The 26,106-nt window shown below is 39.5% G+C and overlaps 1 long non-coding RNA gene across 15 annotated transcripts in view; it reads left to right on the top strand.

Moving 5' to 3' along the window:
* LOC147363453 (uncharacterized) overlaps window positions 1-26,106 on the top strand; it is a 271,934-nt gene that overhangs the window by 16,956 nt on the left and 228,872 nt on the right. For 13 of the 15 annotated variants that reach the window (XR_015137168.1, XR_015137166.1, XR_015137159.1 and 10 more), the window contains one exon: window positions 1,604-25,126. This is a non-coding gene — a long non-coding RNA (uncharacterized LOC147363453). The remainder of the gene's footprint in view (window positions 1-1,603; window positions 25,127-26,106) is intronic. The other 2 variants (XR_015137162.1, XR_015137157.1) reach the window with 2 other exon arrangements.

Below are 26,106 nucleotides of genomic sequence, written 5' to 3'. Positions count from 1 at the left end.
GACCCCATGGACTGCAGCCTACCAGGCTCCTCCGTCCATGGGATTTTCCAGGCAAGAGTACTGGAGTGGGGTGCCATTGCCTTCTCCACCCCACAATGTTACACTCCATTTAATATGCTGCCAAGTAACAAATTTCAAGGCAAAACTTTAACTCAATCGTTTCTTTGAAAGGTTCAGTGTCTCTACTCAGAAATGATAGAGGATTTACTCAAAAAATTAAAATCTGATGAAGAGGCTACTTGAGAATTTCTAGTATTGCAGCAACATTTTATACACATTTTTTCTATTTAAAGCACTTATATTTCACATCAAGATTGCTATTTTAAGGTTAAGATACCATGTTAAAGAACTGTTGTGTCCTTATGATATGAGGATTGATGTAAGATAAAGCACTTCGTTGCCATGGGGATCAGTAAATAGTCTTGATCTGGGATACTAGTTTCCATTGCCAAGACATGGGTGGAATAAGGTGGTTCCCACAGACTCTGTTTTCTCTAGACTAAAAATACTGTATGATTTCTATTAAAGGACAATTAAAAAATTTCCTGATGGTTTTGCTTAAAGGAAACATACCCTATCATTTTCAGAACAATTAATCAGTGAGCTCATGAGGCAGTATTTTGAGATTATATTTGTATGTAATATTAATTATGCCCACACTAGGTTGTATCAAAGGTGCTGTAGCAACTGCCGCTTTTTTTAGTATTGTTTCATGTGGTCTTAGAGAAGAAATAGTTTATGAAGATATAAACAAAATTATTTCTTTTAAGTTTGACAATATAAAGCTTAGCACATTGAAGTGAACCCTTTAAAAAAAGTGTTGGTTTGCAAAATACTGTTCCAAACTGTTGTGATGAACATGAATTCTATTAATATTGCTTTTATGGCCTCTAGTCAAAAAAGCCAAAGCCTTGCATTTTTCCCCTTAAGCTTATTATTAAATAATATGTCAACATAAATTTAATTAACCTGTGTGTGTATATATATATGAGGTTATAGAACTTGCAAAGTGATTTTACCACCAATCATTTTGCCTGATGTATGTCACCATTTTCTTAGATAGGCAGAGCTGGTAATTAGTTACTAGTCTCTTTTTGTATGGTGAGATTCAGGATTAAAAAGATAAAAATGCTTGTCTAAAGCTACGTGGAAAATAAGAGTATGTTTGAGCACCAGATCCCAAAATGAAAACTACTCTCCCTATTCTACTGTAATATTATGAAAACAACATACATCATCTCATTCAGTCATTTCCTATGAACTCTATCGTTACATCATCAAGACATGAATTTGATTCTGTGACAATAACACTAAAGTATCATCTGAATATTGAAAATTTGGTTGAACTAAATAGCAGTGAATTATAATTATCCATTGGCTGGGGCTAGGAATTCTACACATTGTCCTATAAATTAGAGTATTTATTTTAAGAAAATTTGACACACATTGAAAGAAATCACTGCAGATGGTGACTGTAGCCATGAAATTAAAAGACACTTGATCCTTGGAAGTAAAGTTATGACTAACCTAGACAGCATATTAAAAAGCAGAGACATTACTTTGCCAGCAAAGATCCATCTAATCAAAGCTATGGTTTTTCCAGTGGTCATGTATGGATGTGAGAGTTGGACTATAAAGAAAGCTGAGCGCCGAAGCATTGATGCTTTTGAACTGTGGTGTTGGAGAAGGCTCTTGAGAGTCCCTTGGACTGCAAGGAGATCCAACCAGTCCATCCTAAAGGAAATCACTCCTGTATATTCATTGGAAGGGCTGAAGCTGAAACTCCAATACTTTGGCCACCCGATGTGAAGAACTGACTATTTGAAAAGACCCTGATGCTGGGAATGGCACCCCACTCCAGTACTCTTGCCTGGAAAATCCCATGGACAGAGGAGCCTGGTAGGCTGCAGTCCATGGGGTCGCACAGAGTCGGACACGACTGAGCGACTTCACTTTCACTTTTCACTTTCATGCACTGGAGAAGGAAATGGCAACCCACTTCAGTGTTCTTGCCTGGAGAATCCCAGGGACAGGGGAGCCTAGTGGGCTGCCGTCTATGGGGTCGCACAGAGTCGGACACAACTGAAGCGACTTAGCAGCAGCAGCAGATGCTGGGAAAGATTGAAAGCAGCAGGAGAAGGGAACGACAGAGGATGAGATGGCTGGATGGCATCACCGACTCAATGGACATGAGTTTGAATAAACTCTAGGAGTTGGTGATGGACGGGAAGGCCTGGCGTGCTGCAGTCCATGGGGTCGCAGAGTCAGACACGACTGAACGACTGAACTGAACTGAAAGTAACTAATTTTAAGTTTTGTTATAAACTCTGCCCAAATCAAATTTAATTTTCCTACTCAGAAGGTGAGTTTCCTTTCCCTTCTGTTTTTTTTATCCAATGACCTCTGTGGCTTGTCAGCCTTAGTAAGTTTATCATTGTACAACTTAACCTATTTGGGGGTATTACTTTGATGGATGTCAAGCTAACACAGCCAGGTTTAAAATATTATTGTTATTATTCCTCATGCTGTCTTCCTTTAAGGTATGTGCTTTATATAGGGTATTTATTGGGCTATTTCCAGTTTTAAATGAGTGTAATTCATCAAGGGAGCAACACAAGCTAAAGAACCAAAGTGTATGCATATTGATGGACTCTGCTTCAGGAGTTTTAAAATACGTGCTTTCCTCTATTCAAACATCACTCTCTTTCATGCAGGCTCATCCCTCTCTGAACATCATTTATAAAAGCTGTCACTCGACTCGATAAGGGACTCATTTTTCTCACCTGCTCCACAGGAGAGGCATCTGCTGGTTCCTGATACCCAGGTCCCTGGAGTTAAATGCTTCATGTCTCTACTGTCTTCCTTATTATCTTACCCTTTACTTCTATGAGCCACCCCCATAACTTTCCACAATCTTAATTCTCTCCTTAAATAATAGAGTTAGTTTCTTATGTTTGCAACCAGAGAATCCTGCTTGCTGTAGAAGAGTAAAAAGTAGCTTTTTAATTAGTGCTTCCTTTCTCTTTGAGCAATACTGTAAAATAACCCACTATTTTTGTCACTGGGCAATATTTATTATAGCAATATTATCGTTTTCTTAAATTACTAACATTCATTTACTGAGATACTGTGCCTTTTGCTTGAATCTCACAATGTTTTTCATAACCCATTTTAGGAGGCAGCCCCAGTGAAATGTACCTGTTTATCAAAGCTCCCTACAATCTTTATTATTTGGAGCTATGGGTCCCAAACTGTATCATCTGGATTTGAGATTCACTCATTTGGGTAGCACACCACTTGACCAGGCTCATTTAGGAGACAGAGAAATTGAAGTTCTGGTTACCTAGGTATATCTCTAGGTCAAAAGTTGTTTCTCTTTTCTCCAGCCTAGCAATCTGTTTGCTCTGCTAATTGAACTACTCCAGTCAGATCAATACCATCCCTTATCTGCAGTGAGGCAGGTAAGAAATCCATTCCCAGGTGGTGGATGAGCTGCTTTTCCCTCCTGCATGCCGGCCTACTGATGTAAGTCTTAGCATAACAGATGCTACTGGCAAAAGGTAAGTGTACTAAAATGAGAGCCATGTCCTTGCTGAGTTCCTTTACTCCTGACAGAGCATTAGTATTTCCCCCTCAAAGATCACCATTGCTGCTGCTGCTGCTGCTGAGTCGCTTCAGTGGTGTCCGACTCTGTTCGACCCCATAGACGGCAGCCCACCAGGCTCCCCCGTCCCTGGGATTCTCCAGGCAAAAACACTGGAGTGGGTTGCCATTGCCTTCTCCAATGCATGAAAGTGAAAAGTGAAAGTGAAGTCGCTCAGTCTCGTCAACTCTTAGCGACCCCATGGACTGCAGCCTACTAGGCTCCTCCATCCATGGGATTTTCCAGGCAAGAGTACTGGAGTGGGTTGCCATTGCCTTTACCAATTCAGTTTCTAGGAAGCCTATATTTAGTTCAGGGCTAGAAATAAACACAAGCATCTCATATCCACTCTTTATCCCTTATCCTTCTTAACATCTTTAAAGGAGGAATGATGAGAACTTATGAGAAAATAAGTTGAAAACTTCCTATTTTTTCCATTAAATCCAGTCCTCCTGTGTCCCTATGTCAGTCACGATCACAATCATTTGCACAGTGACCCAGGTTGGGAACCAAGCTTTCCAACTGGTTACTGTGCCTCCTATCTGGAGTTCTTATTCTTCTATGTTGTATCCAGTATGATCTTTGCTTGTTTGAAATGGACGGTTAGGTTGCTTCCATGTCTTGACTATTGTAAATTGCACTGCAATGAACATTGGGGTGCATGTATCTTTTCTAATTGGAGTGTTCCTCTTTTCCAGATATATGCCCAGGAGTGGAATTGCTGAATCATACAGCAACTCTATATTTAGTTTTTTAAGGAACTTCCACATGGCTCTCTTACAGTGGTTGTATCAATTTACATTTCCACAAACAGCATAGGAGGGTTCCCTTTTCTCCACACATCATCCAGCATTGTTATTTGTAGACTTTTTAATGATGGCCATTCTGACTGGTGTGACGTGCTATATCATTGTAGTTTTGATTTGCATTTCTCTAACGATCAGCGATACTGAGCATCTTTTCATGTACCTGTTGGCCATCTGCATGTCTTTTTTGGAGAAATGTCTGTTTAGGTCTTCTGCTCATTTTTTGATTTTTTTGATACCAAGCTATTTAAGTTGATTGTATATTTTGGAAGTTAAGCCCTTGTTGGTCACATTATTTGCAAATATTTTCTCTAGTCTATAGGTTATTTTTAAATTTTGGTTGTGGTTTCCTTTGCTGTGCAAAGCTTTTAAGTTTAATTAGGTCCCATTTGTTTATTTTTGTTTTTGTTTCCATTACTCTAGGAGACAGATCCAAAAAGATATTGCTATGATATATGTCAAAAAGTGTCCTGCCCATGTTTTCCCCTGGGAGTTGTATAGAATCTGGTCTTACATTTAGGTCTTTAATCCATTTTGAGTTTATTTTTGTGTATGGTATTTGAGAATGTTCTAACTTCATTCTTCTACATGTGGCTGTCCAGTTTTCCCAGCACCACTTATTGAAGAGACTGTTTTTTCTCCTTTGTACAATGTGATCTTTACTAAGTCTGGATCTGATTTTATCACTCTTCTGATTTAAGTCTTACTGTGGCTTCCAAGAGCTTTGTGGTTACTCTCAACTTCCCCAGCTTGCTATACAAGTTCCTTCCTGATTTGGTATCTGCTTGTTTCTTTCAGCTTATCTTCCAGCACTGTCTCATAAGCACCTTTCGCTCTGGTCATATTAAACTATTTGCCTCTGTCCTCAAGGATTTCATAGATGTAATTCTCTCTACTTCAAAATATTCTTACTATTTTTTATCTATCCATTACATTTTTGTTCTTCAAGACCAAGTTTTGAAAAGGAACCCTTCTGATCTCTTAACAATAAAGGTGTGTTTTCCTCTGTGTCTTCAATTCATCCTCAGCAAATATTTTAGCACCTGTCACATAAGATTACATTGTTGGGGACTTGCGTGGTGGCCCAGTGGTTAAGACTCTGCAGTTCCAATGCAGGGGTCAGGGGTTCAATCCCTGGTCAGGGAACTAAGATTCTTCATGCAGCATGGCATGGCCAAAATTAATAAATAAATAGAGATTACATTGCTGATTTACAGCTCTGGGTCTTCCACTGGATGTGAAACTTTAGGAGAGGAAAAGAGTGTATCACTTTGTGTTTATATGCTCCAGTACCCAGTTGTGTGCATAGAATATAGAAAGTCATCAAATTTCCTTCGGGAATTAAAGGAGAAATTTGAGAGTTAATAAACCAAGTAGATAGATGATATAGAGAAATGTAAGTCAGCCAGGAAGGCAGAGTTGCAAAGTACACTTTACCACAAACAATTCCTCCTGGCTAATTATCTCCTTTTGCAATCACCAATCTTTCGATCTTGCTGAAACCACATTTTTTTTTCAAGCCCAGCCTGCTCACTCTCCCTAGGACTCTAGGTGAGGCTCATTTCCCTCTTGTAATAAGCATCTAGTATTGGGTATCATATACTCTTGCTTAACCAAGCTATTTCACTTCCCTGAATCAATTAGCTCCACATTTTCATCTCTTCTAATATGTTTGTTTTTCTATTAAATAGAAACAGAAGTAAATTCCCATTAGTATTTATGGACCTAAACATGCAACTTACAACCACTTTTACTTGAACTCTGGGTAGCTGCACAGCATATGGAGGACAGAATGATAGCTATAGATTCAGAGGCTAAAGTGTGAACTTCAGTCTTCTCACTTTCTATCTATGTCATGCAGGTAGGGTATTGTTACCTTTCTCTTTAAGCCTCAGGCTCTTTTCAACAAAGCTGGGGATTATAATATCTTCCATAAGCAGTTCTGAAGGATGAGATCTGAAGCATGGGATCCCTACCTAGCACATAGTAGTTTCTCTGTAGATTGATAGTAATTATGTATGTTAATACAAAGAATCTTTCCATTATAATCAGATATACTGATTTCACTTGGTTTCACACTCCTAGGTCATTCAATATTTAAAATCAAATTAAAAAGAGCATTAGAACTGTACATGGAAAAACAGACTGGTTCCATATTGGGGAAGGAGTATGTCAAGGCTGTATATTGTCACCCTGCTTATTTAAGTTACGTGCAGAGTACATCATGAGAAACGCTGGGCTGGAGGAAGCACAAGATGAAATCAAGTTTGCTGGGAGAAATGTCAATAACCTCAGATATGCAGATGACACCACACTTATGGCAGAAAGTGAAGAAGAACTAAAGAGCTTCTTGATGAAAGTGAAAGAAGAGAGTGAAAACGTTGGCTTAAAGCTCAATATTCAGAAAACTAAGATCATGGCATCCAGTCCCAACACTTTATGGCAAATGGGGAAATAATGGAAACAGTGGCAGACTTCATTTTCTTGGGCTCCAAAATCACTGCAGATGGTAACTGCAGCCATGAAATTAAAAGACGTTTGCTCCTTGGAAGAAAAGCTGTGACCAACCTAGACAGAGACATTACTTTGCCAACAAATGTCCGTCTAGTCAAAGCTATGGTTTTTCCAGTAGTCACGTATGGATGTGAGAGTTGGACTATAATGAAACCTGAGTGCCAAAGAGTTGATGCTTTTGAACTGTGGTGTTGGAGAAGGCACTTGAGAGTCCCTTGGAGTGCAAGGAGATCCAACCAATCCATCCTAAAGGAGACCAGTCCTGAGTGTTCATTGGAAGGACTGATGTTGAAGTTGAAACTCCAATACTTTGGCCACCTGATGCGAAGAACTGGCTCATTTGAAAAGACCCTGATGCTAGGCAAGATTGAAAGTGGGAGGAGAAGGGGAAGGCAGAGGATGAGATAGTTGGATGGCATCACCGACTCAAAGGACATGAATTTTAGTAAGCTCTGGGAGTTGGTGATGGACAGGGAAGCCTGGCATACTGCAGTCCATGGGGTCACAGTGTCGGACATGACCGAGTGACTGTACTGAACTGAACTGAAAAGAGCATGTGAGACAGAAGGTTCTGAGTTCTAAACAAGAGAAAAAATTTTATTTCAGTTACAGTGACATTGCATACATTGATGTGTGAATGTTGAGGTCACTTGCTTTCTTGATTGGAAAGGTTTTTATTATGATCCTTCAAATATAGATGTGGATGTAAATATGAAAGATACCAAAAAAATTCCAGACTTGTTTTCCTATATTGTCCTTCCTTTTGCCCATTTACTTCATCCTTTCTTGCCATTATTTCCATGGTTCTTGCCATTATTTCTTCTGCTTGAGTACTCAGTGTTCTTATTTTTGCTCATATCTAGCCCACTTCATTATTTAGAAGGCTTTATTGAATTCACATCTCTGGCTTAATATATTCAATCTCCCATGGTTTTCTTAAAGGCTACTTGTACAGACCTTTTCTTCTTGTGCTCATGGTTTCCATTTGCCTCTTTGGATCTATTCTCTCCCTTTCTGTATCCTGGTCAGTCACCTGGGAGATCAATCTTAAGAACAGAATCATCTGGATTTTCTTGCCCTCTGGCTTTCATATGGGCTTAGTCAATGAGAGGCATTGGAAACATATTGAAGACTGGTAGAGGAGGTAGACTGATGTACCACATTCCTTCTGCCATACCAGCCCACTCCCTGACTGGCCAGAGTCCTGGCAGGGGCTGCTCTTCTTCTGGCCACACCTCCTATTGGGCAGACACACATCCACAGCTCCATCTCTATGAGGCTTCATTAACACTTAACTCTTTGCCTTATTATTGTATGTGTAGGCATCAAAGAGCCTTCTTGATATTAGAGTTCCTGGGTACCTCATATATTCTTTTTGGTCCCTGAAGCCTGTCCCAACATCTATAAAAAGTCCCTTCATGAAATCCTTCTCAGTTACATCCTTCCTGCTGGGATCTGCCTGATTCAGTTTCAGCATATCCTCCGTGCCAGGAAAAAGATATTTGCTTGCCGGAATTTGGCTCTGAAGGCTCACAATGGGTGAGGAGATGGGATTATTTGTTAAGTGATGAGATTGAGGTCTATAGGAGTTAAGTTATTGAGCAATACTTGCCCAATCACATGGCTGGTCAATGCATAGTCAGTTCTTTCAAATATTTATCAAAACCTAGAATTAGTCAGGCAGTGGAGATAAAGATAAAACATAGCCTCTACCCTTAATGACTTGCATTTTAGTGTAGGAGAGAGATGGATAACCCAATATTTAAAATATAGCAAAGCTAAATGCCCAGTACTAAGATAATTGGAGCAGGAAAACCCAGTTTAATCTAGGCTTTGCAGATGAAACCAAAAGATGAGGTAGGGAAAGAAAGATGGTTATTTGAGTACAATGTAAAGCAAGCCATCAGTTTGTCTTTTCTCACCTTTTTTCTTGCTGCAGCTCTGGTGATTAGAGTCTATTCCAAGCCTCATTTATTTTCTTCTGGACTGTGGTAAGGCCTACTGGAAAGTAGTGGATAAGCCATGCTTTCTGCCCTTTAATCATTCTCTATATTATGGTCTGCATAATGTTTTCAAAATGCAAATCTGGGACAAATCTCTGCTTAAAAGTATGCAATAATTCTCAGTTTTCTGAGAGTTAGGATAAAGAAAAGGCATGCTAAATAAATGCTTACATCGACTTGTTTCGTTTAGTCTGTTGTTTCTGTTCTGTTTAGTTTCTGTTGTTTAGTCACTAAGTGGTGTCTGACTCTTTGCAACCCCATGTACTGTAGCATGCCAGGCTTCCCTGTCCTTCACTGTCTCGTGAAGTTTGCTCAAACGCATGTCCGTTGAGTCAGCGATGCCACCCAACCATCTCATCCTCTGTTGCTCCCTTCTCCTCCTGCCCTCAATCTTTCCCAGGATCTGTGTCTTTTCTGATGAGTCCTTTCTAATGAGTTTCTGTTCCCGTCACCAACTTCATGTCTGGCTACCCACTTCTCTCTTTTTGTTTTAATCTATATAACCTTCTTTTAGTTCCTTGAAAATTTTATTCTTCTCCCATCACAAGGCATACATATTCTGTTCCCACACTCCTCTGAACTTCTTGTTATTTATCTGGGGATTTCTCTTCAAACTTCAAGCCTTAGGTAGAAAATCATTTCCATGAGGAAGATACCCCAGGAAATTTCCTGGCCACGTCAGGCCCCCATTTTATGCTTTCCTGACAGGCTATAGTTACTCTTGGCATCATTGATCCCAATTCTAATGAAATTAAAAGTGTTCATTTTATATTTTTACATCTTGTGAACTGGTATGATTTCCATTTCTTTTTTTTTAAATTTTATTTTATTTTTAAACTTTACATAATTGTATTAGTTTTGATTTCCATTTCTTAACCAGCTTATCCCTATCTTTAGATTCAATGCTGTACTGATGGTAAAAGCTCAGTAAGTAATTTTTGAATGACTATGTGAATGATTATGAAGAAAGAGTGAATTCTGAGAAAGCGTTGTACATTAGAGAAATATGCATGTAATGTGGAGTGATGAAACATGTGGCTGGAGCCTCATTTACAAAAGCCAAATCCTGAAGGGCTGTAAATGCATAATAAATTTGGATTTACTGTTATCTGTGATAAGCAGCCTTTATTTTTAAGCTTGGACTTTTTCAGGTTTGTTGACTGGCTGAAGAATGATTGTTGTAGAGAGAAGCTGGAGTCAAAGAGACTAATTAAGGGGCAAATGCATTTATCTGGCAGAGAAAAATTAAGAGCATATACTGAAGTAGTATTTCTCAAGTTTGCTGCAAATCTTAATGACCTGGATAGCTAATAAATACCACAGAAGCCCAGGCTCCTTGAAGTGGGACAGGGTACAATCCTTTGTATTTTCACCAAAACAAATTTCCCCAGGGATTTCTGATGTACATACATTTCCCCCCGCTGCGGATCAGTTTACTATTGCTTTTCCTTGTAGGGAAGGGGAAAAGGGGCCAAGAAGGTGGTTCACTTCTCTCCTCTTCTGTGCTTCTTCTAAGTCCAAAGTCAGTGTTTCTTCCCTCTTGCTCCTAGTCAGATTCAGACTTCTAAGCTTCAGAATCCTCATATGTAAAATGAGGGATCTAGACACATTCTCACCCACTTTTAAGAATCTATAAAATGAAACAGCACATGAGATGGTCTTTTTGATATACTGCCAGGATGCTTATTGAAGAAAGTTGCTAAATTAAATTAGAATATACTCATGATCAAAGTAAACAAACAAAAAAATTGCAATTATTTTTAACTATATAAAAAAGCTGTATAAATCAACTTTATTTCAATTAAAAAAATAAAAGATGCTGTAAAATTGGTAAAAAAAATAATTTAACCATATGTTGTTTGCAAGAAAGAAAGAAAAATAAGATCCCTTGAAGGGGGGCATGGCAACTCCGTCTAGTATTCTTGCCTGAAGAATCCCAGAGGAGCCTGGTGGGCTACAAACCATAGGCTCACAAAGAGTCAGACATGACTGAAGCGACGTAGCAAGCATTCACGAGTGCGTGCACACACACACACACACACGCGCACGCACACACACACAGACAATTAAAAAAAAACTTTTTGAAGGTTTTTACTGATGTGTTCATGGGCTTCCCAGATGGCTCAGTGGTAAAGAATCTGCCTATCAAGCAGGAGATGTGGTTCTGTCCCTGGGTTGGGAAGATTTCCTGGAGAAGGATCAACCCCATCCAGTTTTTTTCTTGCCTGGGAAATCCCATGGACAGAGGAGCCTAGAGGGCTACAGTCCCTGGGGTTGCAAAGAGACAGGCATGACTTAGAGACTGAAAATAACAACATGCTTAATCCCAGATAAGTTAACAAGATGGTAGCCCCACTTTGTAAAAAGTACTATGACTACATTACCAAACACACTTTTCAACTGATACCCATCTATCTGAGAACCACTGATGAAAAGAGAAAGCAGTGAGATGAAGTCTTGATAAAGTTGAATGATGAGAGACTGGGGATGGGTACAAGTGAGGAATTCATATTAACTTTCATGTCGTTGGCTCTGATGGCCATTTCTGTCATTGGCTAAGAGGAGAGATTTTTGGCTCTGCATCTTTATTATTGGAATGAAAGTCCACTGTACTCATCTCATTTTATCAGTGTCTGTCACCTGCAAAGTCTATCCCAGTTGATTAGTGAAAAGTTGGGGTTAGAATAGCTCCCTACATGACAGAAGAGATAATGTTAGAACCTAGATTTTCTAATTTCTAGTCCATGACACAGTCTCATAAATCACAGGTGATAATTTATATGCATCTTATACTATATATATATTTATATATATTTCCCTCTATGTATATTGTTGCTCCACTGTCAGCTTAATTTAACCATGAAAGAAAGTTTCATGCTAAACTCACTGTAGTGATTTTTTATTTTGATAGTCTAAATATTTGCCCATTTGTTGCCAAATCTTTCATGATTCAAGAAGTTTAGTATTAGCACCCAAACTCTGGATAGTATTAAATGTTCCTCATATGATTTTAAAGAGGTACCACATACACACTGCTGCTAAGTCGCTTCAGTCATGTCCAACTCTGTGTGACCCCATAGACGGTGGCCCACCAGGCTCCCCCTTCCCTGGGATTCTCCAGGCAAGAACACTGGAGTGGGTTGCCATTTCCTTCTCCAATGCATGAAAGGGAAGAGTGAAAGTGAAGTCGCTCAGTCATGTCTGACTCTTTGCGACCCCATGGTCTGCAGCCTACCAGGCTCCTCCATCCATGGGATTTTCCAGGCAAGAGTACTGGAGTAGGGTGCCATTGCCTTCTCCAACATACACACTAGCATAGTATTAATATTTGCTGATTTTTAATGGTACTATTGAAATTTTAAAAAAAGTGTTACAGATTTAATACTAACTTGATATCTTTTTTAATGCCTGGAGGATGGTAGCATTCTCTGAAATGTGTATTTTAATATTAAGTATAAGGGACTTCCCTGGTGGTTTGGTTTTTAAAACTCTTGGGTTCCAGTGCAGGGGCCATGGATTTGATCCCTGGTCAGGGAACTATCCCACATGCCATGTGGCACAGCCAAAATGTGTGTGTGTGTGTGTGTGTGTAAAAAACTGGGCAGTATACAGGGGCAGGAAGGTCCAAAAAATGCAATGGTCTGTTTTGTTATTATTCCTATACTTAATTTTACAGAAAATAAAGGGAAATAGATGGAGAAACAGTGGAAACAGTGTCAGACTTTATTTTTCTGGGCTCCAAAATCACTGCAGATGGTGACTGCAGCCATGAAATTAAAAGACGCTTACTCCTTGGAAGGAAAGTTATGACCAACCTAGATAGCATATTCAAAAGCAGAGACGTTACTTTGCCAAGAAAGGTCCATCTAGTCAAGGCTATGGTTTTGCCAGTGGTCATGTATGGATGTGAGAGTTGGACTGTGAAGAAGGCTGAGCACAGAAGAACTGATGCTTTTGAACTGTGGTGTTGGAGAAGACTCTTGAGAGTCCCTTGGACTGCAAGGAGATCCAACCAGTCCATTCTGAAGGAGATCAGCCCTGGGATTTCTTTGGAAGAAATGATGCTAAAGCTGAAACTCCAGTACTGTGGCCACCTTATGCGAAGAGTTGACTCATTGGAAAAGACTCTGATGCTGGGAGGGATTGGGGGCAGGAGGAGAAGGGGACGACAGAGGATGAGATGGCTGCATGGCATCACTGACTCGATGGACGTGAGTCTGAGTGAACTCCAGGAGTTGGTGATGGACAGGGAGGCCTGGCGTGCTGCGATTCATGGGGTCGCAGAGAGTCAGACACGACTGAGCGACTGATCTGATCTGATCTGAAATATATTTTTAGTGAAATTATTAAAATGTCCCTCCATTTGTCAAAATGAGAAACAAGCTGGAATAGTAGAAAGGACTTGGGCATGGGTCCAGACACCGATACCCAGTGGTGGGGCCTTGGTCTAATCACTTACTGCTCTCTGTGTGTAAGTTTCCTCAGCTTTAAGATGATGGGAATGACTAGTCTCTAAAAATCCCTTCTAGTTCTACAATTCTGGGATTCTAGATTTTATCCACTGAGCATCTGCATAGTGTTTAATAGAAATGTGGTTTAATCTGGGAACATCTGTTACCGTCTATAACATATTTTGCCAAGTCCTTGACCTTAATTTTACCATGGACATCAGATGCTCCTTCCCAGAGTTTACTCTGCATTTTATCAAACGGACATCAGTTATACTTGTGTCTGGAATAGTATCAGTATGACTCAAAAAAAATATGCCAGGTTTGTTAACATTACCATTAAGTGACTTTTAAATTAAGGTTGTCCATACTATCAGTGATACAGTTCAGTGCTATTTTACTATTAGAAATTACATAAACTTCTCATTTACATTTTTATCCTCATAGTATTTATTGCAAAATAAAAGTACTTTTGTTGAAGGCATAATACTTTTTCTAAATAAACACGGATTCAAAAAGAGTTCTGTGACCTACATATTAACTTATTAATTGAATAAATATACTGCTGTTCCATTTCTTGTAATAAGCAATATTCCCTCACTAATAATTTTAACTCTATCATTAATGTAGAAACTTGCTTCTTTCTACTGGAAGTTTTGTTTTTATGATTTTTCTAGCTTTAAGAAGTATGTAGTTTGGGCCATAGAATTCCCCCAATTTTAATTTACTTGAAATCAAGGAGATGGAATAATTTTTTTTCTAGCTTTGCTTTTACTATTTGCTAAGAATATAGCTCATTAGAAGAAAAAGTGCATGTTTCCATGGTTAATTATTAAGCCAGTGCAAATCTTTGATTCCAAGGGGAATAAAGGATAATAAAAAAAGAAGCAAACAAATAACCTAATAGACCCAGTACACTTCACTGCTACACTTTGAGTCTCTGTTTTCCAATGAGCAGATGATGGTGGGCAATGGATGGTATAGTGATTGCTTTGTGAAATGTACTGAAAATTATTTGAGATAACAACAGGCAGCTCTTGACCCATAGTTATAGTTATTGAGAAATGCCCATTATTTCATGATTAATTTAATATGCAGAATAAAGTTACACATAAGAGGGTTCCCTATGGCCCTGCTATTTTATGACTGCATGTTAGAAACACATTCATTTTATCTTGTGCTTTCTCCTTTATAGTGAGACACACAAATGTCATTAAGCATTTTGGGCTTCCCAGGACTGTCTTCTTTCCTTTTGCTTCTGGTACTGTATTGTTGGTCATCATTGGGTGTATGTTTTCAGCAGCTGGGGATCAAGTGTTGATTTTCTCTCCCAGTATATTAATAATTTAGACTTTTCAAAGAAGCTTTCTATAGTAGCCTTTTTAATTAGCCTTGTTTCTATTTCTTCTTAGAAACCCTTGATTTCTCCATAAAGAAAACTTAAAAATGTCATCAAACATGTATCCTTACAAAAAAAATAGACAATATTTTGCAAAATAAATGCTAGCAAGCATAATGGAAGTCTGTATCACCTTTCTCTGCTTCCTCTTCCACACTCTATCATTGTCTTCACCAATTCCTTCATCCCAGCTCATGTCTGGCCTCAGCCTGTCTGTACTGAGTGCCTCTCTCAGCCACCTGGGGTCTTCTACTCCCCCAGAGTTGTGTCTGCTGTGCTGGTGCTTCAAGAATCCAGGTACCTCAGAGAGTGAGGTTGAGGCAATAGACAGAGGCAAGGGGAGTAAATATATCCATTTGTGTTGTACTTTTCAAAAGTAAAAAAAAAAAAAAATCCTTCTAATGATGAAGTGACAGTGTTAGTCGCTCAGTTGTGTCTGACTCTTTGTGACCCCAGGGACTCTAGCCCACCAGGCTCCTCTTCATGGAATTCTCCAGGCAAGAATATTGAAGTGGGTAGCCACTCCCTTCTCCAGGGGATCCCCAGGGGATCTCCAGGCAATCCAACCCAGGGATTGAATCCCAGTCTCCCACAATGCAGGCAGATTCTTCACCATCTGAGCCACCTCCTATTGGCTTATTAGATCACTTTGTGGTCTGGATGGGGCAGGAACTACCATCTCCATGGTAAAGACACCTAAGACTCGTAAGGGTTAAATGACCGCATAAGGTCATGCAGGTTGGAAGGATTCCAAGTTAGTTTTAGCTCGTATCTTCTGAATGCAGCTTCAGGATTCTTTCCACTACTTCATGCCAACAATCTATTTTGGGAATACTATCAGTGATGTCTGAACTTGTCTTTGGGAAATCCCGTCATTCACTCAGGCAGTTTGTGAGGTGCTTTGGTTATGGAAAAAAAAAAAAGAGAGAAATCTTAAAACTTTGCTATGATGACAACTAAGAATGTTAACAGCCTATTAAAATAAGACATAAGGATTTAGGAAGGTATGTATAACCACACTATATGACCTGAAAAGCAGAGTGATTAATATTGCTGAAAGTTTCCACTATGGAAAACATGAGTTGAATAAAAGCAGTGGACAGGTCATCAGCTCATTCTGTTTCTGAGATAGGTAAGTTTTCTTCCATGAATGCAGGATAAAAGGATGAGATTGTCACTGCTTTTCATTCCACACAAATTGCATAGTACCAGTTGTGGAAGACAAGGTGCTAAAATGCCTTGAGAAGTGCAATGAAAGAGGTAAGATTTTGGACTTTGGATCAATGATCCAATGAGTTTAGATTCAGGGGGATTTGTAGGGTTGTGGCTAAAATTAAATGAAATAAGAAAAAAAAGTTGTTACACAGTGCATTGAACATGTGCTAAAAACAATTTAGTAAATTGTTTCCATGCTGTCAGTTGAATGAGTCTGTTGGCCTGAAACAGACTGCCAGATATTTCTCCAGCAAAGATGGGCTTATTGAGGATCAGCAGAGAACTGCAATTTGAGATCTGCAACCATAGCAGTTCCCTTAGGGCAAAGGAAGGAGAATACTTTTTTAGAGAGAAGGGCTTTAGTAAACAGAGTCCATGGCTTTTCATTGGTTGAGTCCTTGCTGGGAAAAAAGAGGAGACTTTATTCTTCCTGTTGGACTCTGCTATCATCACACAGAGTGTGAGCTTCCCCTCCTGGTTTCTCAACTCTATTTAATTGAAATTTTTGTTTATTAATTTCTTACAAGGTCAAAGAATTCAGAAAATGCTTCTGGATTTGGGCGTGGGGGATAAAAGACCCTGATGCTGGGGAAGACTGAAGATAGGAAGAGAAGGGGATGACAGAGGATGAGATGGCAGGATGGCATCACCATTCAATGGACACGAGTTTGAGCAAACTCCAGGAGATGGTGAAGGACAAGGAAGCCTGGCATGCTGCCGTCCATGGGGTCACGAAGAGTCAGACATGACTTAGTGACTGAAAACCAACAAAAGCTTAATTGTTCACAACAGTCAAAATTAGTTATTTTACCAATAAATATGCTGGCAACATATTGGAAAATTTTTCTTTAAATTTTCCTTTGTATAAGTAGTTCTAAGCCATAGACTACATTGTAATTATTTAAGAGGTAAGGCAAGCAACAAACAAAATATCAAGGCATACTTCAGACCAATTAAATCTGAATTTCTAAGGATGGGTCAGGAGATATATATATTTAAGCTGACCAGGTGATTCTAGGGCTTCCCTTGCAGCTCAGCTGGTAAAAAATCCACCTGCAATGCTGGAGACCCTGCTTCAATTCCTGGTTTGGGAGGATCCCTTGAAGAATGGAATCGATACCCACTCCAGTATTTTGGCCCAGAGAAGTCCATAGATTGTATATCCACGCTGTTGCAGAGTCCGGCATGACTAAGCGACTTTCACTTTCAGGTGATTCTAACCCATGGCCATAGTTGAGAAATGTAAGTTTGTTAGGTAATTTAATCACAGAGTCTCTTTTGATGACCACGATTGATGTGTGTCTATTTCAGGGTCAGTGATAAAGCCCTTCTTTTTCTTCTCATAATCCCTCAGTTTCCTGAAGACACATCAGCCTGCAATGTCCCTTGAAATGGTAAGTGACCTGGAAAAGTAATTGGAGATCTGGTCTGAGCTGAAGCCTTGCAGCTGAGAGGAGGAAACAAATGTAGAAGCTTCTCAGTGTTTGACTGCAAGTCGCCATGACTGTGACTTTTTTCTTGTCTCTCTGAATCCTTTCCTTCCTGCCTTTTCTCATTATTTATCTTATTACTCTGTGTCTTTTAAGTTTCTTGTTTGTGTTCCTTAATTTTTTTCTTTCACTTTCTCTTCTCAGAGAAAACATACTTGCTTCAGTGTAAGAAAAGTGAGTGGACATACATCTGTTGTAATGCCGGCAAGTTCTACCAGCTTCACTTTGATTTTTTGCTCCATAAGCAGTTTGGAATGGCTTAGATTTTTTTTTTTTTTATTACTAGATTACCACAGTAATACAACTTAGCTCTTGTATTAATGTTGTGTGTCAGGAATACTTATCCAATGTTAATTGGTTAAATCTTAATGGTTATCCAATGTGTTGGTGTATGGTTATTCAATGTAATCTCTTAATATCATTTTACTTCTGTAGAATCAGTAGTAATGTCCTCATCTTCAGTCCTCATTTTAGTATTTGTTCTCTTTTTACTTAGTTCAGATGCTGCTGCTGCTAAGTCGCTTCAGTCGTGTCTGACTCTGTGCGACCCCATAGACGGAAGCCCACCAGGCTCCCCCATCCTTGGGATTTTCCAGGCGAGAACACTGGAGTGGGTTGCCATTTCCTTCTCCAATGCATGAAAATGAAAAGTGAAAGTGAAGTCGCTCAGTCGTGTCTGACTCTTAGCGACCCCATGGACTGCAGCCGACCAGGCTCTTCCATCCATGGGATTTTCCAGGCAAGAGTACTGGAGTGGGATGCCATTGCCTTCTCCGAGTTAAGTATTTGTCAATTTTGTTGGTCTTTTCAAAGAACCAACTTTAAGTTTCAATAATTTCCTCTATTATTTTCTGTTCTTTACTTCATTGATTTCTACTCCTTCACTATCTCTGCTCTAACTTTCATTACTTCCTTTGTTCTGCAGTGGGGTTTAGTTTATTCTTTTGTATCTGGTTCCCTAAGTTGTAAAATTAGGTTTTTGACTTGAGACCTTTCTTGTTTTTTTTAAGTGTAAACACTTTTAGCTATAAACTTCCCCATTAAGCACTGCTTTTGCTATGTCCTTTAAGTTTTGGCAAATTGTATTTTCATTTTCATTCATCTCTAAATATTTTCTAATTTCACTTATAAGTTTTCCTTTGACCCACTGCCTCTTTAATGTGTTGCTGAATTTCCAAAAATTGTGAAATTTCCAGATTTACCTCTTATTGATTTCTGTCTTCCATTCTGGTCAGAAAAGATATTTTATGTGAACTCTATCTTTCATATCTATTGATACTTTAATTTTAATGTGTTAGTCTCTTAAAACATGCAGAAAACAAAAAGTGTTGTTACAATTTCACAGTTGTTACAATAATGCAAGCTTTTATACTTGCCCTTATTTTCTCTTATTGCAATCTTAATTTTGCCCTATAGTTTTGAGTTACTATCTAGTGTCCCATCATTTCACTCTGCAGGTGTTCGCTTGAGCCTTACTTGTGGGTTGGATCTAGTGGTAGCAGAGTCCCCAACTTCTCTTTTATCTGGGAATATCTTAAAGTCTCTCTTAATTTGAGAAAGTCTTTAATAGCTGACTCCCAGAAAGAGAAAAAGAGAATGAAATGGGGGGAGGGCAGTGGGCCTTTAAATCCCCTGGAGAATCACTTCCTCTAGAGGGGGAGGAGCTGCCAGAAATGGGAGGAAGTGAAACTAAAGTAGCCACCATCACTTTGTCTATACATCTGTATGACCAGAAACAGCAATCAACAGTCAGAACACAGATCCCCAGTGACTGGAGGACAAGGTTTGTTTTTCCCAGCCTGGTTCCCACAAGCTGTGTGCAAGCTGCTCTAGGAACACGTGCATGGCTGCCTGAGTGGGAGATGAGTAGCTACTACTGTACCAAGAGCTGAAATAGACTGCAGTAAACCACAGTTTACCGTCCATGCCTTCTCCTGGGTCTTGCATGCCTTCAATAGACTCTAGAATTTCAAAATAGTCACACCAGACAGATTTGGCCAGGGTTGCTGTCTATATGGGGAGACAGATTCCTGGTACTTCTTATTCTGCCATTCTTCCCAGAATGCCATGAATGGCTAATTTTTTATCATCTCGATGAGAACCATTTTCTATTAATTAACTCAGCTTTCTAAAACATTATTAATCTGGAATCCCAAGGAAGAAAACTTTTCAAGAAAGATTTCTGATCATCTTAAAAGGCTTTCTTCAACCTTCATTGTCCAAAGTAAAGTACATTTTGGAGAACAAATTTCACAATAGATCTTTAGCTTTTCCCCTGCAATACAATCTGTTCAAATTCAATACTCATATGCAAGCATTATGCACTATAGTTGGTCACAAATAGCTTTAAATCACATTTACTTCCTTTAATGTTTATGTTTATGTCAATATCAGTGTCTAAGTGATACAGTTCTTCATCTCTTTACCTCAACAATAAAACTCAATATCAATTCCAGACACCTCTTGATTCTTCCAGCTCATGTTGAGGCTGTACATGAAAGGGGAATATATTTTTATTTCAATAGAGAGTTTTACTAAGTTTGCAACTCCATTTTTCAATCCACATTGAATGAAACATCTATGCACTTAATAGTTCATTTATTCATATATAGTATCAGTTCTTTTTACCATTAGAACTTTATAAGTTTTCAGCACAGTCTAGTGATTCTGATTTGAGAGAAAACTTTAATCAATTACTAATTGACTGGTTAGGTAAAAGTTAATATGTTAGTTTCTGGGAATACAACAGTAAGTTAGTCATAGATTCTTTTCTTAAGAAGCCTTCAGATTATTGGGTGGAAGATGTTGGATCAGAGGGAAAAGACATACATAATCAATTATATTTAAGCATAGTAAGTGCAGTAGTAGAAAGTACGGAAGGGGTGGATAACAAATACTGCTTGGAGGAGTCATAAAAGGACATTACAGAGATGAAACCCAATCTCAGCCTTGATAATTAGGAGTTTACTAGGCAAAGTAGATGGGGACAGTAAAATAAGTGAACAGCATTGCAATGACATATTGGCATGTTCGAAGATGTGAAATTCAAATGAAAAAATCAGGGTTTTTATAAGAGAAAAGCAATCAGGGTAGATTTTGAAAAATTTACTAAAAGCCAGATTTTGAAGGGTTTTATATTCTGAACCAAAGACACTGGACTCAATTCTGTGGACAATAGAACAGTAAAGGGAATTTTAAAATGGGAGAGTGATTTGTGAATATTTGTTTATCAAGAAGTAGAACTGACTCATTTGAAAAGACCCTGATGCTGGGATAGATTGAAGGAGGGAGGAGAAGGGGACGACAGAGGATGAGATGGCTGGATGGCATCACCGACTCCATGGACATGAGTTTGAGTAAACTCCGGGAGTTGGTGATGGACAGGGAGGCCTGGTGTGCTGCAGTCCATGGGGTCACAATGAGTTGGACACGACTGAGCGACTGAACTGAATTGAACTGAATTTCTAATAGTACACAGAGGATTAATTAGTAGCTAGTAGCAGACCCAAGAAAGAAATGTCCTCAGCCTTGGAAAGAAGATAGAGAAGAGGATTAATACTTGAGAGACTTTCATGAAATATAATTGAATGAATTTGCCATTGGTTTGCTTTACATTTTGAATGGGTTTGCTTAGGAGAAAGTTAACTTTGAAGTATAAGAGGTCACTAGAGGTAACTAACTGGTCACTATACATTCAGGCATGGAGTTTGAGAGAGAGTTGAAATAATGTGGATGTATGAGCTAAAGCAGAAAGTTCAAATGGAAAGTTAAGTTATCCAAGGGCAAAGCTCTAATGGTAGGTTTCCATTCCAGACATTAGCTAGGTGTTATCTTTAGTAGACTCTCCTTGTTCAGAGTTTAGTAGGATTTCTGCAGGTGTGACTGAATGAATTATCTTTTGACATCATATTTTATATCCCTTTTGACTTTCTGAAAAAGAATAATCCAAATTGAGAGTATATATTTATATATTATACTCTTATTTTAAAAAAGAGTAATGAATTAGCACAGCAACAATATTTCTTAATAATGATAAAATTGCTTAATTATTAAAAAATATTCACTAGAAGAGAGGTAAAATGGTAGAGATTATATTAACAGTCCTTTAAAGTAAGAATAATTCATAATCTCACATTACAGGTGAAGTACATGAAGCTTGGAGAGTTTAATAGCTGGGATTCAAACTCAGGTTCCAAAGCTCTAGATCCCATGCTCTAAACCAGTGGTTTTAAAGTATTACTGATGCCTAGATCCATCTCCAGAGAGTTTTACTTAATTGCCTCAAATGAGGCTCAGGCATTGGTCCTAAAAGCTCCCTTGGCAATTCTAATTGCAGCCGGAGATACACACCAGTGCTTTAAACTTTGTCACTTCATTGCCTCCTTTTTGGAAGATAGTACCACATTGCACTAGTATCTGAATGGCTCCCCCTGGAGTTCAACCTACCTAGTGCCCTGTGGAGTTGTACAGAGTAGCAGCTATGCTTCAATACACATCCACCCTCTGAAAAATGCTTCAAACCCATGAGTTTCAATAATTAACTGAAACTACTTTTACTTAAAGACTTCCAGAGTTGGAAAAGTTTTTCTACCTCTTTTATGATTATGTGCTAGTTTTTAAGAACTTAAGAGATCCTATATACATATCAGGAATTACTACAGTCAAAAAGAAACTACTACCATCAATATATTTATTTGATTGATTATAAGTATAATCTATCAGTAGAGCCACAGATCCAGAAATAGGCAGGATTCTTTAATTTTTGAAATGGAGAGCAATGCCATGGCGTTACTATGCAGGATGCAGTTGTTGGGGAAAGAATGATGTAGCCTTTGAAGGAGGGGAGTTAGAACAAACTGTCATCCTCAGTTCTTACAGTTTCTTACTCCTTTTGAAAACCTTTAGCTTCATTTACTCCTGGGAGGGCTTCACAAAGCTCCTGACCAACTAGAATTGGTCTAGAGATATACTGGAAAACAACATGACAAAATCAAAGGTGGGTTAGGATAGAGGTAGGCCGAGAGTCTAGACAGAATAATCCTGCTGTAATGTCAGGAAGATGTGCTGGCATCCTCAGATGCCATCCTGGACATTCCTGAATGGAGACAGTGGGAACAGAACCAGAGCGACAAAAACGTTAGCTGTTATGGAAAAAGAATGGGCACTAAAGACAGGCACTAAAGACTAAAGACTAGTCCAATCTAGCCTGATACTTCATTAGCTGTGTGACCTTGGGAAAAATAATTAACCTTTCTGAATTGCAATTTGCTCTTCTATAAAAGGAGGTGGTGGTACTTTCCTCCCAGGTTTTATGTGAATACCTGAATGTGAAAAGTACCCAGCTCAGAGCCTCTTTTATTGATTTCTCCACCACATTGGCCTCAGGTGAAGCAATGCTGCTACTGCTGCTAAGTCGCTTCAGTCGTGTCTGACTCTGTGCGACCCCATAGATGGCAGCCCACCAGGCTCCCCCGTTCCTGGGATTCTCCAGGCAAGAACACTGGGGTGGGTTGCCATTTCCCTCTCCAGTGCATGAAAGTGAAAAGTGAAAGTGAAGTCGCTCAGTCGTGTCTGACTCTTAGCGTCCCCATGGACTACAACCCGCCAGGCTCCTCCGTCCATGGGATTCTCCAGGCAAGAGCACCGAAGTGGGGTGCCATTGCCTTCTCCAGGTGAAGCACAGTGGTAGCCAAAGCAGAAAGTGCAAGGGAAAGGCAGCCATGGTGATGGTAATTCAAAGAGGTGAAAATGAAGTAGGCCAGACAGGGAGCACCATTACATTCTCGAAAGCTCCATTATAGCCACGGTCTCACACCATCAGTTCCATTTGTTTGCAGAAAAGGAACCAGCATTGTAATGTTGCAGCCTCTTAATCATCTGGGAATAATTCAGCTCGCCCAGCTTATGGAAGGATCAGCTGGATACTCTGTAGGGTCTCCTCAGAAAGAGCACAGGCTACAGTCATTTCATTTTCTAATGCTGCTGCCTATTTTCATTTAATTAAGGAGGCTGACCTTTAGAAAGAGAGTTTTTTTTTTTTTCTTCCTTTGCTTACTTATGATCCTAATGGAAGCTGAAAATTTGATGGTAAAGAGGGCTGAGTTTTCACTGATAAGGCTAACACATTGTTCCTATCTTTACAAAGAAATGGCACAGGCATAATTATAGATGTATAAGCCAAACTCCCTTTCAGATAAACCTAACCTTAAGCTGATGAGTAGGTGGGAACAGTAGGAAATGAAAGATAAGCCCTAGAAGAATGTATATCAAAAAAGACTACCAAAGAACTGGGAGGCCCTGAAAACCCATATCCTTGTAATGAGCTTTTACCCAAAGCAAAGTACAGTCAGATTCTTACTCAATCCTTTAAATCTCTGGTGGTAGAGAAGTGACTACTTGAAACAACTGTTGTGTGTGGCATTTGCTGTGCTCTTTACATAGAAGGGCCAAGTGAGCCAGTGAGAAAGGGGATGGTGATCTGTTAGGGTCAATGCCACAGCACAGTGGCATTGCACACACTGCCTTTGCCAGTGAATTTAAGGTTCTTTCTTCATCTCAAAAGATTTAGGAGATGAAACAGCTTAGGAAAGTTATGTGAGAGTTTATTTAAGGAAGGATATGCCCTCAGAGTCTGACTTAGCAACTGAACAACAGCAACATTCTCAGGGAGAGCTGCAGACGGGTGAGCTGCCGCCCTGGGTTTCTTTGGCAAGACAGTTATGAGGAGCCTACAAATGAAGGGGCAGAATATTCACTGAAGGAGGACTTTGGGGGTCATCTTCTCAGATTTTCATCCCAGCTCCATTTTCTCCAGGGAAGGAGAGGTTTTTGTCCTTATTGAACAGAGAGCAGAAGTGTCAAGGCAACAGCGCATGCTGAGTACTTCTTATAAGGCGAATTTTATTGTAATGAGAGGACAAGGCGCAAAAGGTTACTTTAGGACTCAGGAGATTCCTGCCTTTGCACCTTTCTTTGTCTGCTACTGGCACCCTTAACACCCAAAAAGTGTGGTTTCCTGTCAGTCTGAAGGTGCCCACTTTCCTTTGTCAGCCGAACCGCACTGTTTACGAAATGCGGGATTTCCTGTCACCTGGCCCCTGCCCCCATTTCTCTGCTCACACACCTAGCTACCGGCTTGCTGTAAGTTTTGGTGAGGTGCTCTGTGAGATTAGCGAGCAGGTGGGGACCCTCAAGCCCCTCGAGCAGGTGGGGTGGAGCTTTAAGAACAGGCTGGTGTTTGTTCTGCCCCGGATTTAATCCACAAACTCCCATGATCCTCTGCTCAGTGCGTCCGAGAATATCGTCGGAGAACCAAAGCCTAGCAGCCACTGCTGCTGCGCTCCTGGTCCTTGTTCTTGGTGCCTTTTTCACTTTCTGTCAGGGAATACATTTCCTCTGGTCTTCACAGAGACCGTTCGCCTGGATGGAATGAGATTTTGTTACTGAAATAGAGGTGACTCAATCACCTGAAGTCCCGTTTGATGACTAAATATGGGCGCTGGTGGCGTCATTATGGGCGGAACACCACAGCGATGGCAGCTCTTTCTGGTGATGATGAACTTAAGCCACTGGAGTTTTGGAACGACACTTCCTAGATTTATCCAATTGGTGAGCAAGTCTTTAATCAGCTATCATTGGTTTATAGACGGATGACACAAAATAATACAATATCTACTGGAACTAAGCCTTTGGTCTCGAGAATTGTGACGTTTGTGTCTCTCCAAACATGAGCACTTTTACTCCTGTACCACAACAGTGGCAAGGAAGTATTGGGGCAAAGTTGGAGTATTTGAGTCCCTTTTGTAAAATATCATTAAATATCGTTACACATGCAATGGAGCAAAGAGACGAATAAACAAAATGTAAATGGGATCTTTAAACAAGTGCTTATAGGTAAATGTAAATCATAGTATTATACCCTCTAGTTTTCTTCGTCACTGTTAGAAATAGGAAGTGAATTAGTATAATTTTTCCAGGTATATTTCCACTGAGTGAGAAGAGAGAATATTTCTCATGTTGCTGATCGCCTTGCCCCAGGTGTTGGCATCACTAAATGAAGAAAAGGTCAGAAAACTATGAGACAATAGCAGTGCTCCACTTAAACAGCATCTTTTCCCACTTTCCTGCCCTTGGGTATTTTCAATCCATTGTAAATAATTTCTTCGGAGGTCACATAATTTGCCACATATACTGAATGAACTCAAGAAAAGAAGTGCCATAAACACAACTGCTTCTGTGCACCTATTAGTGTTTACTGCTACAGACACACACACACACACACACAAACATATACACCTGCACACACACACATGCATGTGCTCTCATTCTTAAAATATCCAAGAACTCAAAGTCATTTTCAGCTTTGAGCTCTAGTATATATTAGATTCCTTCTCAACTCAGCTCATTATAAATTTAAGTGAAATTTGAGACCAAGTAGCAGTCCTTATAGCACACTAGTCCTTAGCAGTGATATTGAGGAGTCTATCCTTATTGCAAAATTCAGACTTAAATTGAAGAAAGTGGGGAAAACCACTAGACCATTCAAGTATTACTAAGTCAAATCCCTTATGATTATACAATGGAAATAA

The sequence above is a fragment of the Bos grunniens genome, chromosome 11 (genome assembly GCF_055505025.1).
Source record: "Bos grunniens cultivar Pamir isolate PY7600 chromosome 11, Bosgru_T2T1.0, whole genome shotgun sequence".
Classification (NCBI taxonomy): Eukaryota; Metazoa; Chordata; class Mammalia; order Artiodactyla; family Bovidae; genus Bos; species Bos grunniens.
Note: the sequence above shows the minus strand (reverse complement) of the source record. Positions and strands in the feature narration are given on the sequence as shown.